This window comes from Lucilia sericata, unplaced genomic scaffold (assembly GCF_015586225.1).
Source record: "Lucilia sericata isolate MDLA Ls3-8-SP2 unplaced genomic scaffold, ASM1558622v1 Contig000272F_arrow, whole genome shotgun sequence".
NCBI classification, from domain to species: Eukaryota; Metazoa; Arthropoda; class Insecta; order Diptera; family Calliphoridae; genus Lucilia; species Lucilia sericata.
In genome coordinates this window covers 265,709-281,072 of record NW_023994297.1, presented here as the reverse complement: position 1 = coordinate 281,072, position 15,364 = coordinate 265,709, and the positions used below count along the sequence as shown (strand labels likewise).

At 28.2% G+C, this 15,364-nt stretch overlaps 1 protein-coding gene across 4 annotated transcripts in view; it reads left to right on the top strand.

Moving 5' to 3' along the window:
- Positions 1 to 15,364, top strand: part of LOC119603058 (CCR4-NOT transcription complex subunit 6-like) — a 68,641-nt gene that overhangs the window by 24,317 nt on the left and 28,960 nt on the right. The gene's annotated exons all lie outside the window — the stretch shown is intronic.

Here is a 15,364-nt window from a genome sequence, read left to right as displayed (position 1 = left end):
GTTATTTTAAACATATTTCGGTAGATATAGTATATTTTTCTATTTAATTAAAGATTTCTTGCGAAAACAAAACAATACAAATAAAAATAATAGAAAAAAATTTAAACAGAAGTTGAAATGTCACAGATTTTTCAACATTATTCGCATTTTTTGTTTTTATCTGCAAAGAAATCCATTAGAAACAACAATGGTGTACAAGAGTTCTCCTTTTAAATGTACATTTTTTTTTATTTTATTTTATTTATTTCAAATTATTTGCAACTATGTACATGGTGGCATGCAACTTGAATTTTCACACGATCACATTTTATTGTATACATATACGAAGAGTATAAAATACTACATAGATTCATACAGATATTTTTTGTATCTTTTTTTTTTATTTGTTAAGAAATATCTTGGTTTACAATTATTTATGGCTTAAAGCAGCTAAACAAAAGTGAGAGATAGAAATAAATAATAAGAAAAAGTTTCATTTCATTTATTTTTTGGGGTATTTTGTTTTAATTATCTTTTTATACAATTTTATGCACAATTAACAAGCCTTTCATTTTCTATACATTTTTCTTTTATTTATTTTTATTAATTTTTAATAAATTTTGGGTTTTAAATTTAAAATACCACAAGGAAATCAAAGTGTATTTTTATTAAAATTATATTTCCGTTTTCTAATTCACATTACATTTACCGAATAAAATAACAAAAATAAGTATTGTACAAATTTTTAATGTTTACTTAGGCGTGTTTTTATTTTAAATTATTATCATTGTTTGTGTCTATTTTTTATTATTTTTATCTATAAATTTTTATATTATACAAACTATTATTTATTTAAAAAAACGAAAAACTTTTTTTTGTACATTGCGACAAAAACAAATTATTAAAAATAATAAAAAAATACAAATCAATAACTTTTATTGTTATAAAAAAAACTCGTTGTTGTTTTTATTTCTACATACATATTTGTTTATTTAAACGGGTGTTAAAATCTTGTGTTTTTTTAACCTTAATCATTTTGTTAGATTTTTGTTAATTACTTCAGTTACAGATGTTTATTTTAAGTTTGTCATGAGGTTTGTTCCTCCAAATACAACTTTCACAATTGGGAAGTTAACACAGGCCGACAAATTTACCTACATACCTTTCTAAAGGATTGAGCCTCGAATCCGAATATGGCCTCAGAATCTCTATCACTTCTGGTATTTGAGAAGACAACTTTATTTATAAAATGTTGTATGTCATCTGAAAGTCAATGGCTTCTTTCCTCTTCGAGAAATCTTTACCTTGCTTGATATAAAAATAAATTTACAAAAACTGTATTTTTTCGTACATTTCGCTTTTATTTTACAAAAAACTTATGCATTTAAAATCTGTTGTAGTTGCCGAGATATCATCCGTTGAAGTTGACGGACAGACATCGTTAGGTTGAATCAGAAAGTGATTTTGAGTCGATTTGAACATCGTCAGATAGGTGTGGATCCTATATTTTTGTTCGCTAAAAATTATATTTACAAAGCATAATACCATCCGCAATATAATAGTTTAGGTTATAAAAACCATGAATATACCAAAACCATGAGTTTTCAAGCTTTTGATGAAGATATCTCGAAGAAGAAAGAACATATGTCAGATGTTAAGATCAGAAGATATGTCAGATGTTATTTTAAAGTTAATAGAACGGACATTCAGATGGCATACAATATTTTACAAAAATGGGGTTTTTTAAATTTCAGAACACGGGTTCAGCGCTGGTCAATCCTTTAGAAAAGTCTAACCTGCCAAAATAAGGGATGGAAAAAAATGTATAATAATATATTTTTTTTTAATTTGGGGTGTTATTTGCATCTCTGCTTCCAAGGACTATTTTTTCGTTCTTTGTTTGATACTTTTTGAGTTTTCTGTAATATTGAACCTAGAAACATGAAATTAAGCACGTAGATCCCTAAGTAGATGAGATCCTATAAGAGGGAACCTTTTGGCAGTTTTTCGTTCTTCAAATGCTTTTTTACTTTTCTATAATAACACAAAATAAAAATAACATTAAAAATTCAGGGCCGATCTTTAGGTGAGCGATTAGCGATTAAATTAAAATTAATCCTCGAAAGTTGTTTTTGAGTACTCAGTTAGTTAATTTTGTTTGCTAGTTTAAGCGCCCAATGGAGTTGGCTTAAACTTGATCAAGAAATTTGAAAGTGTAAACAGCTTATGCAAAAAAAAATAATAAAAATTTTATAAAATTAGTTAATGTTTATTTTTATAAAATTTGTTTTATTTATTGATTAGTACAAATTATGGAGACTTTAAAATATATTTTTTTGTTTTAAATTGAAGTTTGCATTAATTTTCATATTACATTTACAATTGTCTTCTTCTTTTTTATAAAACATGCATTGTTTTGATTGCAAACAGTTACGTTTTCTGTTATTTTGTATGGGAACACTAGGAAGATTTATTTGTACCCAAAAACATCAAAGGGGATTAACATTGGATTACATTTATTTTTAGATTAACTAATCTGATTATTAATTGGCATTTACTTGCCAACTCAAAAACTTGTTCTCAGAGGGAAAAGGGAACTCTTTTCATTCAATTGATACCTTTTATTGCTTTTCTGAATTATTGAATCAGAAGGAGTCAATTTTTTTGGTATATTTTGTTCTTCAACTGGTACTTTTTTTAATATTAAACCTAGAAACATAGAATTAAACACCCAGCGTCCTAATTGAATGAAAATCTATAAAAGGGTACTTTCTGGTACTTTTTGTTTTCCCTGGGCACTGCCGTATATAGAACTCTTATTTGTTTTTCTTTCAGGAGTATATCGGAACTTTTTTAATATTTAGGCCGGGACTTAAAGTTCTACTTAATTATAACAAAATTTTTTGAGAGTGAACTAAAGACCGTAATACTTACAAGCGACTCAAATTTAAAACATTTTTTCTCCAAATTTTGTATTCAGCTTTTATGTTCCAAAAAATATAAAGAACAAAAAGATCCCAATGGAATACACAAGTATATTTTTAAAAAGACATGTACAGTGTCTCTCATAATTATTCGAATTTGGGTAAACTGTAAAAAGAAACCAAATTTAATAATATATTTTGTGTACAAAATAAATAAATTAATTTGTTATATTGTCTAGATAGTCCTTATGTTTGATATCACTCTTTTTAAAACTTGAAAAATTTGCATTGACTTAAATTAATTGTGGATTTTTTAAAAAAAGTCCATGAAATTGCTTCACAAAAGTATACGAATTTTTCCTGTATTTCATATTTGATCATATTATACGCAACACAAATTTTAGAATCGAATGGTTTTTATGCGTAATATTGTTTTAAGGGGTTACTATCCACGGAAAGGATATATTTTTGTCCCATTTGGTCCACAATTTTGGGAAATTTGTTCCCTCTTTTCATGTAATATCATTGAAATGGCGATTTTTGGCCATAATTGTAAATTTTTATCCTTTTTTCCAGAGATAAAACAAAAATTTGATATTGGGACTTAAAAGACCCCTTGGGGTATCTAAAAATAATATTTTTTGTTACAAGAATCTGTATTTAAACGTTCCAAGATAAATTATTCGGATCATTCTTCTGTCGCTAATTCAATATATTGGAACTTAAGTCCATTTTTATAATACTAGGATCAACTATTTTCAGGGAAAGTTTTCTGGTATATATTCTTTTAGATATCAGCTTTTATACATTTTAAGTTTTCAATGTGTTGTGGAAGTGTACAACTCCAAAACATGCCTCGAAGAAACACCATTCAAAATAGTAAAATCATTATTTTTATATACCAATGGCCTCCATGCTGCATGGCACGATATCATTATGATCTAACTCAAAAATGTTGATATGTGTTTAAATATTATTTACTATGATCAAATTAAAATCAAAATTTAGGACTTACAGTGTTATTGTAACGGGCAACATAAGCGTGAAAGTTACGAGTAGTAAAAACTGAAATGTACTATATAGGATGACGTTTTGTTAAGGCATGTTTTGGGGTTGTATACCGCTATAATATATTGAAAATTTTAAATATATTAGTGCCAATATATACATGAATATACACTAGACAACTTTGTCGGAAAATATCGTACCTAGAGGCACGAAAAGGGACTTATGATCCAGATAATTCAATTAGAAAATGAAAAACAATACCAAAAATACATCTAGAAACGTTTAAGTACAGATCCTTATAACAAAAAATATTATTTTTAGATACCCTATGGTTTCTATTAAATTCCAATATTAAAATTTGGTTTTATCTCTGGAAAAAGGGTGAAAACAGTACAAATATAGCCAAAAATCGCCATTTTAATGATATTACATGAAAAGAGGGTACAAATCCCCCAAAATTGTGGACCAACTGGGCCAAAAATATATCCATGCAGTTGATAGTTACCCCTTAAAACAATATTAAGCATAAAACCATGCGATTCTAGAATTTGTGTATCGTATAATATGATCAAATATGAAATACAGGAAAAATTCGCATACTTTTGTGAAGTAGTTTCATGGACTTTTTTTAAAACAAGCACAACTTATTTAAGTAAATGTAAAGTTTTCAAGTTTTAAGGGGCGTGAGTGATATCAAAACTAAGGACTATCTAGACAATATAACAAATATATTTATTTATTTTCCACACAAAATATATTATTAAATTTGGTTTGTTTTCATAGTTTACCTAAATTCGAATACTTATGAGAGACACTGTACATCTTTTATCAATATCTGATCAAATGTTATCCCTCCTAATGGTTAAAAATCTTTGCGTTACATTACATAACAAATCACAACTAAAACTATCTTTGTAAAACCGTTCGTTAAAGCCTAAATAATTTGATTTTGTGTATTTCTTTTAAACATTGTGTAACTAATTAGTAGGGTTTTATAAATTCAACCTAATTTCTATATAATTTCCTTATATGTCGATATAACTGTCTAGTCTCGCCGGTTTTGTTTAGTTTTCTTGAAAATCATTGTTAGAGATTGTTGTCACTTATTTATTGTAGAAAAATGTTGTGGCTTGTAATCCTCTCATCTTGTCTAGTATGTATACTTTTTTCTTATTTTCAAACTTGTAAATGTTTGAAGTTGTTCGTTTCTAGTTTGTATGGAATGTTTATTGGTTCAACATTATTTTTATTTATTTTTTTATATAATGCGTGGGAATTACTTGATTTATAAAGAAATAAAAAAATATATATCAACTCTTCTCTTTAAATTGTCGTGACTTTTGTGTAGTGTTACTACGTGACCGGAATTTATTTATATTCGTTACAACTTGTTGTGAATTTTTTTCTTTAAATTTTATGATTATTTATTATTAATTTAAATGCAACAACTATTAACATTGCAATTTAAAAAAATAAAAGTGTGATACATTACTTTTGCACATTGAAATTAAATAAATATTTTAGGGATTATATAGGTTAAACGTTTCAGTTTCCATAAATTTTAACAAAAACATTTCACGTCTGTTCAATATCAAAAATTTTATTTATATAATATAGTAGCTATACCCAATCTGCTTCGCTACCCTAAAAACAATACATGTATGTAAAAAGCTTTTTACGATTTTTCATATCCTTTTTAATGGGAAAAGCGCCGCCAATATTTTAAAACTCTCACTATTACAGCTTCTAAGATATACAGAATGTTTGCTTTGTATAAAAGGAGGTGCCATGTTCACTATTGATAGTTTGCCCATTTTTTCCCCAAATGTTCATATAGATGTAAAAATTTCCCCATTTAAAATTTTACTAAATTTGCGAAGATATACGAAGTTTAATATTTAATTTATATGGGCTGCACCCATAGCTAGTCTATTAATTCTTCAACTAAAAGTATATATTGATACTAAAACTACATTTAGGACTCCTACCTGCTGTAGTTCCCCAAATATACGAACTTTTTTATATGGGATATGGGAGTTGTCACACCCTCTATGGCTATTCAGCCAATTTATTACCTAAATGTTCACAAAGTTAAAGTAATTCGTGAAAGCTCTAACAGTTTCCCAGATATATGAATTTTTGTTTTTAATGGGACGTGCTACGCCCATTATTGCTGGTCCGGCCTTGTTTTTGCCAAAATGCTCATATGCATTTCAATGTTGCCCATGCCAGATACATTAATTTTTGTATTTAAATCCTATGGGAGGGGTCAAGTCCCCTATTTCTAATCTGCTAATTTATTACACAAAAGTTTACATGAGCGGTGCCACGCCCCCTTCTTCTAATCCGCTTATTTTTTGTCTTAAATACTTACATTGATATCAAAGAGGACCCTACAAAATTTGAGGACTCTAACTGATATATTTCCTTAGATATACTAATGTAATTCTTTCTTTATAGGTGCCACGCCCACTAAACTCAGTCCGCCTATTTTGTCGCCAAATGTTCATATGAATGTCAAAGTTATCTGTACAAAAACAATATATATAAAAAACCCTTTACAATTTTTCATATTTTATTTTTAATGACAAAAATCACTTGAAAGGTGCAATGTCCACTATTGATGGTGTGCCCATTTTTTTTTTCAAATGTTTATATGAAAGTACATGTTTATCATGGAAACTTTCAGAGTTCGAGTTGTTATACATTTCAGGATTTCCGAATTTTAAAATTTTATTTATATGGAAAATGTCACGCCTATTATTGCTAGTCAATTTTTTACTCAAATGTTCCCAAAAGTACGAACTTTAATGTTTTTTATGTGAGAAGTGCAACACCCCCTATTGCAAGATGAGAGCTCTCATGCTCTAATTCTAATCCGACAATTTATCTTCCATATGTTTACATCGATGACAACGTTGTTAATGGAAAATTTGAGGATTCTAGCTCTAACGGTTTTTTTGCATTTAATTTATATGGGATGTGCCACGCCCTCTATAGATAATCCATCAATTTATTACCCAAATGTTAAATCGATTTAGGATTTTAGGATTTCAGCTCCAATAATTTGAATTTTAATACATCATTCATATGGGAGGTACCGCGCCCTTTTATCGAATTATTCTCAATTTGCGTTTAATTCTTCGTAAAAACAGCTAAAAAGGTAGCACTCTACAGTATTATATATACAATTTGTGAAATGATCTAAAACCTTAAATCTTCAAAAATTATTTATAAAAATTACAAGTTCTTAGAAATTAAACACATTAAAATAAAAACGCCTAAATTGCTCTTACAAAACTCAAGGTCAAATTTTATATTTTTTTTAGTTTAACAACAAAACCTTTTATTGTTATAAATTAAATTACTTTATTTAACAAAATGAAAAAATGTTTTTTTCTTTTGTTACCATTACTTAAACTGAAAACTTAAACTCTTTTCTTTTCCATGGCTCACTTTGTTGTTCTTTTTTCGTTCTGCTTATAAACTAATTAAAATAGTTAAAATAAGTAGATCATTAAATAAATTAATGACTTTATCTTATTATATAGCTTTCGGTTTTGTTTTATATTAGTTATCTCAAGTAAAGGGAAACCGTTTAACTCTCAAAAAATCACATCTTTTGTTTTTGTTCATATTTAACTCTTCATATTTTTTTCTAGAGTTGAAAACTAAAAGTTTTTAACATTTTGGTGCTAAAAAGATTAATAATAAATGTTTGTTTCTTCTACTTCATTTGTTAAATTTAATGGTTGTTATTATTTACCGATATTTTGAAATTGTATATTTATACATACATAGTTACAGATTGTTCTTTATAAGGTTTCCATTTATAAGTGATCGCAGACACTAACTAACCATTCATTTGAACTGTGATACAAATCTTAAACGACCAATTTAAATGTTTGTTTGTTTAACAACTTTTTCTAAACAATAAAGTTTCTATTGTGGAACGTACAACAAGAACGAAGTAGGGGGAAATATATGGATTTTTAAATGTTGAAGTACTGGCGTTGTTTGTCACATCTTAGAATATTTATGACCAATATTATTGGTATTTATAAAAGTAGATTGTTTAAACTTTAAAACAATGGTTCTTAAATGTTCACCCCTAGACACCATTAGGTGATTGGCAATATTCCAAGAGTTCCGTTGAAATATAATAATGTATGAGATCCGGTGAAATATAATAATGTCTATATGTCTCAAGAAGTTTGTTGTGAAAAATATTTTGGGAATCTCTGGTTTAAATCAATTGATTTTAATTGTTTAATAAAAAAACTCTTAATTTTTTTAATAAATTATTAAAAGAAGTTGTTGGTTCTCTGCAAGCTTGTGTTTTTACTAGTTATTATTTTTAAATTGAAAATTAAATCCAATATGTTCTTTGGAATTTATGCAATTGCAATGACATTTATGGAATTTATGTATAATTGCACTTATACAATGTAATTGCAAAGTAATCAAGAAATTTTAAAAATTAAAAAAAATCCCAGTAAAAACTTTCATTACCATGTAAGGAGTTAAAATGCTAAAATTTACTTACACAATAGCATTTTAAGTCATTATTTTAACACGGTAATGTCATTGGAGGCAAGTACTTACCACAAACGATTACAAGTAATTAGAAAAAGTAGTCATTGTAATTCGCATGAAAAAACGTATATAGCTTCTATATCTTCACTGGCAAGATAACTAATGAATTAGAAAGTATTTATATAACACATTATTAGTAAGACCTTATTAAACTACTTCTATGTAATCCAGACGATATGTAGTAGTCATTGAAAAGTATGTAGTTAGGTAAGTAATTACAATTGAAAGCCATTACCTAGTTTTTGCTGGGTATATTTTACAAATTCTAATTTTAAAAAAATTATGTTATTTACATTTGATATAATTCTGTTTATAATTTTCAAAATTTGAAAAATTATATTATTCAAATATTAGTTTTTTAAACCTACCCAACAAAAACATTGTAATTACTTATACTTACTCAACAACTTACTTTTTAATGACTACTACATACCGTATGCATTACTTAGAAGGATTTTAGCAATGACTTACTTATATTATGTAAGTACTCTCTTTTTAATATTGACATATTGTTTTCTAACTTTGTTTTCAACACAAATAATCCACGTAGTCCATTTTTTCTCAGAAATAAAACTACTTACTTAACTCCCTATTTGCAGGCGATCGTAGTAAGTACTTACCAAACTCCCAAAGCGAGTGTTGTAAGTAATTGCCTCCAATGTTATCCCCGTGTTAAAATAATGATTTAACCGGTGTTTTATTGACTTCCATTTTAAGATTGACATTTAAAATTTTTTTTTTCGATTTTATAACAATTATTTTGCTAGTTAGGAAATTTCTCCATTATGACTTTCCACTTCCACATTATGACTAACACATTTTTAATCTGAGGGAATCAATCTAACCTCGAAATTTCTCCAACAGATCAGGTTTTAGAGATATGAAGTCCTAAAATTTAAGAACATTCCGTTTTTATTTGAGACGCTAAAATCGCGTGAAGGCTTCTTTGTTTTTTAAATATATTAATCTTTCGGCTATAGGTTCTATAGATTCCAGCTAATTAATAATAATAGAAATCCAAAACAGAATCATCCTAATTTAGACAAAATAATTCTGGTTTCGACCAGTTTGAGAAACTAGTGCCTAAATCAATATACATACTGTTTCAAAACATCAATATACTTTCGTTATGATAACATCTTAAAGTAGAATGCAACCACGATGAAATCCCGAAAACTCCCCAGCAAAAAATCTGAAATTTTTGGTAATAGCCAGTAGTTATTTCATACATTACTTGGTAATGAGTGTTCATTATCATCCACATTATTTTATTTAGCTGAATAGGTTATTACTGGTAAAGAACAAAACAATTTGGATTTGTTATGGCTCAATTGTCTAGGTCGTTTATTTAACAAACAGGGGGTTCGTGGTTCGAGCCCTGCTGGATACTGTTTATTTTTTTTCAAAATGACACTCATTTATATATTTTTGTAAAATGCCGTTCTCAAAATTATAAAAAGCAACATGTTAATGGAGCATCGAGTAAGCGGCTGGAGTGAGAAACACAGAAAACAACTGAATGCCTGGGTTCAAATCCCGGCCGAGAATTTTTTTTATTTTTTGTTTTCTACATACAAAGTCGGCCCAAAATAACTAGCTATCACATAACATATTTGTAGGTTTATTTGTAACTAGTTATTTCGCAAAGTTTTTGTAATCAAATTAGTAACCATTTATTAATTTGTTTAAGGTAGGTACATATTATTTGAACCTCGTCGAACAAAAATAATTAGTTATTCACCCCAAAAGTAATTAGTTTCCACGTGATTCCAATATTACTTTCTAGATTACTAGGTAATGAAAATTTTTGCTGGGTCCCGCAATAGTTCTCCAATTTTTATACTTATTTTGTGAATTGTTTTATTAAAGAACTTTTTTAAAAAGTTAAAACTCACTAATATTAAATTTAGTTAAAAAATAATTACATGCTTTTTTATATAGTGTAATTTAAATTCTTCCAATATCGCCCCAAAAATATTATCAATATAATACATATGTACATTTATCATGTGTTAGTACCGACTTAACAATAATGGCTTGTTAAATTTGTGTGTTTGCCATTATTAAAATTGGCTGACTATATGTTTGTCTGTCTGTTGTCTGTGTCTGTCTTTATTTCAACCACTTAACGACAATTGCTTTAAAAGTCAGACAACTTCTTTCGAAGAATAGAAGGTTTATGAAACTATCATCTGTTGTTGTTCACAAAAAAAAAAAAAAAACTTTACTTCATTCATTCTTCTTTTCTTAGTTATTCTTTAACAACTTTTGCTTCTTACAACTTATTTTACCGGCAGTGGGTCAGTAGATAATTGGGTCGTTTACTACTTGTTGTTGTTTTTGTTATTATTTGCTGTTGTATTTTTTATTGTTATGTGTTTGCGCCATCAATCCATTCAAACAAACAACGAGCCAACCAAACAGCCAACTAACCAACCATGCATCCAACCATCCATCTACCCATCCAATCAAGAAGACCCAGTCAAATTTAACGTGGTAAATAGAAGAAACTTAAGTAGTTGTTGCTTAAGTTTTAGTTAGTATCTTTCTTAGCTGGTTGATTCTTGTTGCTTTCATCATTATCTTCTAGCAACATCATTAGCAGACAGTTTGTAAGATCTACAACAATTGTTGGTTGTTGCTGTTTGTTTGTTAATAGTGTGTTAAAGTTCTTTCTTTATGTTTTATGGTGTTGCTATTTTTGTAATTGTAGTTATTATTGTTATTGTTGTTGTTGTTGTTTTTTATTACCAAAGTCTATATATTGTTAAGAAATGCTCTGTTTTCTATGTTGCTTAAGTTGAATCTTTATTTTTTGTTCTTCTTTTTGAAATAAAAGAAAGAAGAAAAAACTTTTCCATGAAAAGAAAATTGTTTACATTTATAATAAAAAACGTGCTTTTCAAAGTGTTTTATACTCTGTCTGTTTTTCTTTTTATCATGAGGTTGGTGTTTTTTTTTTCAATACATTGCTTTTTTGCAACTCTATTACCAGATCATTTAAGAAAATGTTTTTTTTATTGTTCATTTTGTTGACGAGGGTGGTTTGAAAAATATTTGAGGAATCTTGTTAACAATAGCAAGTGAGTTACTCAAGCTTGGTACACTTAAAATAGGCATTTATTTAGAAATGTTCCTGATTTAGAATGAGGATCTTAGGGCAAATATTACACTAATAATTTTAAGAATCTGCTATTGTAGCTGCAGCTTATCTTCTTTCTCCAACATAGATTACATATTTTCGCTAATTCAGATTATTCGGTTGTTTTTAAATCAGCACGATCCTTTTAATTAGGATTTAGTGTTAACTTCTCTGCAAAAACTCGGCAAAGACTTGCATTTTCATAACTACTCGCTTTTCAATGACTACTACATACCGTCTGCATTACTTTTAAGTACTCTTATTATGAATATGATCCCAGCAAAGACGTGGTAATGCCTTGTAACTTTTCAATGACTAATACATACCGTCTGCATTACATAAAAGGAGTCCATTAATGACTTACAAATAAGTACTCTTATAATGAATATGATCCCAGCAAAGACATGGTAATGCCTTGTAACTTTTCAATGACTAATACATACCGTCTGCATTACATAAAAGGAGTCCATCAATGACTTACAAATAATATATTATGTAAGTACTTACTTTTCTGTCTTGACATATTGTTTTCGAACTTTGTTTTAACACAAACGAATAAAATAATAATAGTAACTACTTAATTAACTCTCTATTTGCCAGCGATAGTAGTAAGTACTTACCTAACTCCTTATTTGTAAGCGACCGTGGTAAGTACTGGACTCCAATGTCATTGCCATTAAAAAAAAACTTTTGAACTATCTGTTTGTAGATACTTATTTAAGTAGTTATTTGTAAGTACTAGCCTCCAATTACATCACCGTGTTAAAATAAAATGCTAAAGAAGTAAGTTTTTGTAGGGTGGTGTGTCCTGTTTTGTCCCGATTTTAATTCTCTACCTTTACCATTATCTTTAAGCAAACTAATTTTATAAGCTTTAAAGCAAGCGAACAAAAACTTTTTGCACCACCCTCGTAAATTCCGTATAAAATAGTCGCAGCACCACCTTTTTAAAATGCCATGCAATTTTCTTTATATATACATTGAAATCTTGTTGATTCGTTACTCTGTGGCTGATGATTTTTTTCTTTCTACTTATTTTTTTATTTTTTGCAATTCAACTAAAAATATAAATAGTTTTTATCGCCGTCTGTCTGTTTTTCTTCTTAAAGCACACTCTATTGTCTGGTTTCCTGTTAGAAATTGAAAGTAAATTTTGTTTTTATTCAAGTTTTATTTCATTTTATTTAGTTTTTTTTTTTTTGATAGATAAACTACACAACTACGACTATTAACATTATTTACAACTAAGTTTTTGCTTACTGATGACTATTTTTTTTTTAAGATACTCTACCAAAAAAAACCAGGCATAATCTATTGATCGGTTGATGAATATCTCTAAGAAACGAAAAAACGTTTAATTAAATAAAACGTTATTTAAATAATTTTGTAGCGCTTTCATTTTATATTGATTGGTGTGTTGTGAGTCAATGTGTGTTATGTTTAACACCTTTAAGTCAAGATGCATTAATTAAATTAACATCTTACAGATACATATTTTACTTGTATCTTGTACTGTATATCTCTCAACTGCAGTTTAATTTTAAGTTAAGGAGCCAATTATTGTAGACCGATTTATTTTTGGTTTAGTTTTTTGAAGTGCCAATCTCTTATAACAAACTATTAGGTATGTCTAGACATTTCTTTCACTTTTGCTTGTTTTTATTGTTGTTTTTTGGTAACAATTTTTTTTTTATTTTTTGGTTTGTGTCTGCTAAATCATAAATTGTCAAAAATTGGAACAAATATGATTTTGTTGTTACAAATGATTATGAACTACTAAATTTAGAGTTGTAAAAAGGGGTTTGTTAACAGGAGATGTAATTTCAACAAGTTAACTATTCCATTATTTTCTTTATTTAATTAAGTATATATAAAAAAAGTTTGTCCAGATATAAAGGAACCTACAAAAAAATTTAAATTTTTAAATTTTACCTTTAAGTCTCTTAAACTTTTCAATTATCACCTCTTTTTTGCCACACCCTATAGTTTTGCACAATTTAAAAAGAAATTTCGATTTTAGTTTCAGTTTTTTTTCTTCATTTTCTGTTATACTTGTTTTAAATAAATTGAAACTAATCTTTCATTTTTCATTTCTCCTAGATGTTGGTTTCTTGCATCTGGTAACTACAATTTCTTAGTTTTTTAACCGTTAGCAACCCAGACACTATCCAATCCATAAGCACGCTTATGACTTTAGGGCAACCCATATTCTGTGGAGTTTTTTTTTTTACATCGTTTCTTTGGAAATTGTGATAATTAGTTGTTGTTAGTTAGTAAGCCACTCTATATTTGTCTCCCTGGTTCGTGGTCATCTTATAATGTTTTTTTTTTCTCCATACTATATTAATGGTTTTTGATGTTAGTCTAACACGTAGAGTTTAGTTTAATTTTCGAAATTAGAATAAAGTGTGTTTGTTGGTTGTTTGGTGAAGATTTTGTTGTCATATTTTTTTTTTTTTTTGCCTTAATAGGCTGTCTGTTCACTGTTAAGATAGTTGTAAAATGAAAGTGCAGGTGAAGTGTTTGAACCTATTGTTTTAAATTTCTCTATGTTTTAATAAAAACTTTCTAGTGTACATATGTCAAAAGGGTAAACGAGATAATCTTGATGCTAAAAGTTCAGTTTTTGAGATAAAATTTTTTTAAACATTTCTTTAATATACTTAGAATGCGTTTTAATTAGATTTTTGTGTATTTATAAAGTTAACTAGAAGGAAAATTATTTTCAATATATATTCATTAGCATTTTAACTCATTATGTTAGCACGATGATGCCATTGGAGGCAAGTACTTACCACGTCCGCTTACAAATAACACCTTAAATAAGTACTTACAAATAGGGAGTTAAAATTTGTGTTTTACTACCAAAGAAAAAAATTGTTCATGCAGAATACGAACCGGGAAATATTGTTCATTAGTTCGCTGTCTTACTTAGAACGTTTTTAAAGGAAATGGTTTAAGCTTTTTTTTAAGCAAAAAAAAAAAAAAAAAACAAAAAACGTCCATTTTGAAAAAATAGGGGAAACATAATTTTTTTCCCATTCGCATCCCATTATGTGACGAAAGTTCTTAAAGGAAATTGTATAAACTTTCATCTGAGCAAAAAAAAGAGCACATTTTGAAAAAAATTGAAAACAGCTATATGAACTTCTTTGGATAATTTTTGCTAGGACCAATAAGTGCAAAGTTACACTCATTTGAATAAAACCCTGCATGATCAAAATGTCCAACCTTGACTCCCCGGTCCGGCAGTTCTTGAGCTGAACGTTTGTATCTGGCATATTATCCAATAGTACTAACCTTGGTGCAAATTTCATCCAAATCGGAAGACATCGATTATAAAAGCTGGGTCACTTACCACGAAATTGCCCATATATATAAAAATTAATGTGTGTTTGTTTGTTTGTATGTTTGAAGTTTATAGACGACTAAACGGCTGAACTGATCTTCTTGAAATGTGTGTGAAATGTGTCTTCCTGTATGACTGGAAGAAGCTGTAGGCTGCTTTTTATTTTGAAATTTAAAGTGGGCGAGGAGCCGCGCCCAAATACAAAATTAGCATATCTCAAAAACTGGAACAGCTAGAGTCCTAAAATTTTTACAGATAACTTTGACATCCATAAGAATATTTGTGGACAAAATGGGCGGAATTGCTATAGTGGGTGATTTAAGAAAATATTAAATCAGTATATCTGAGAAAATATAAAAGTTAGAG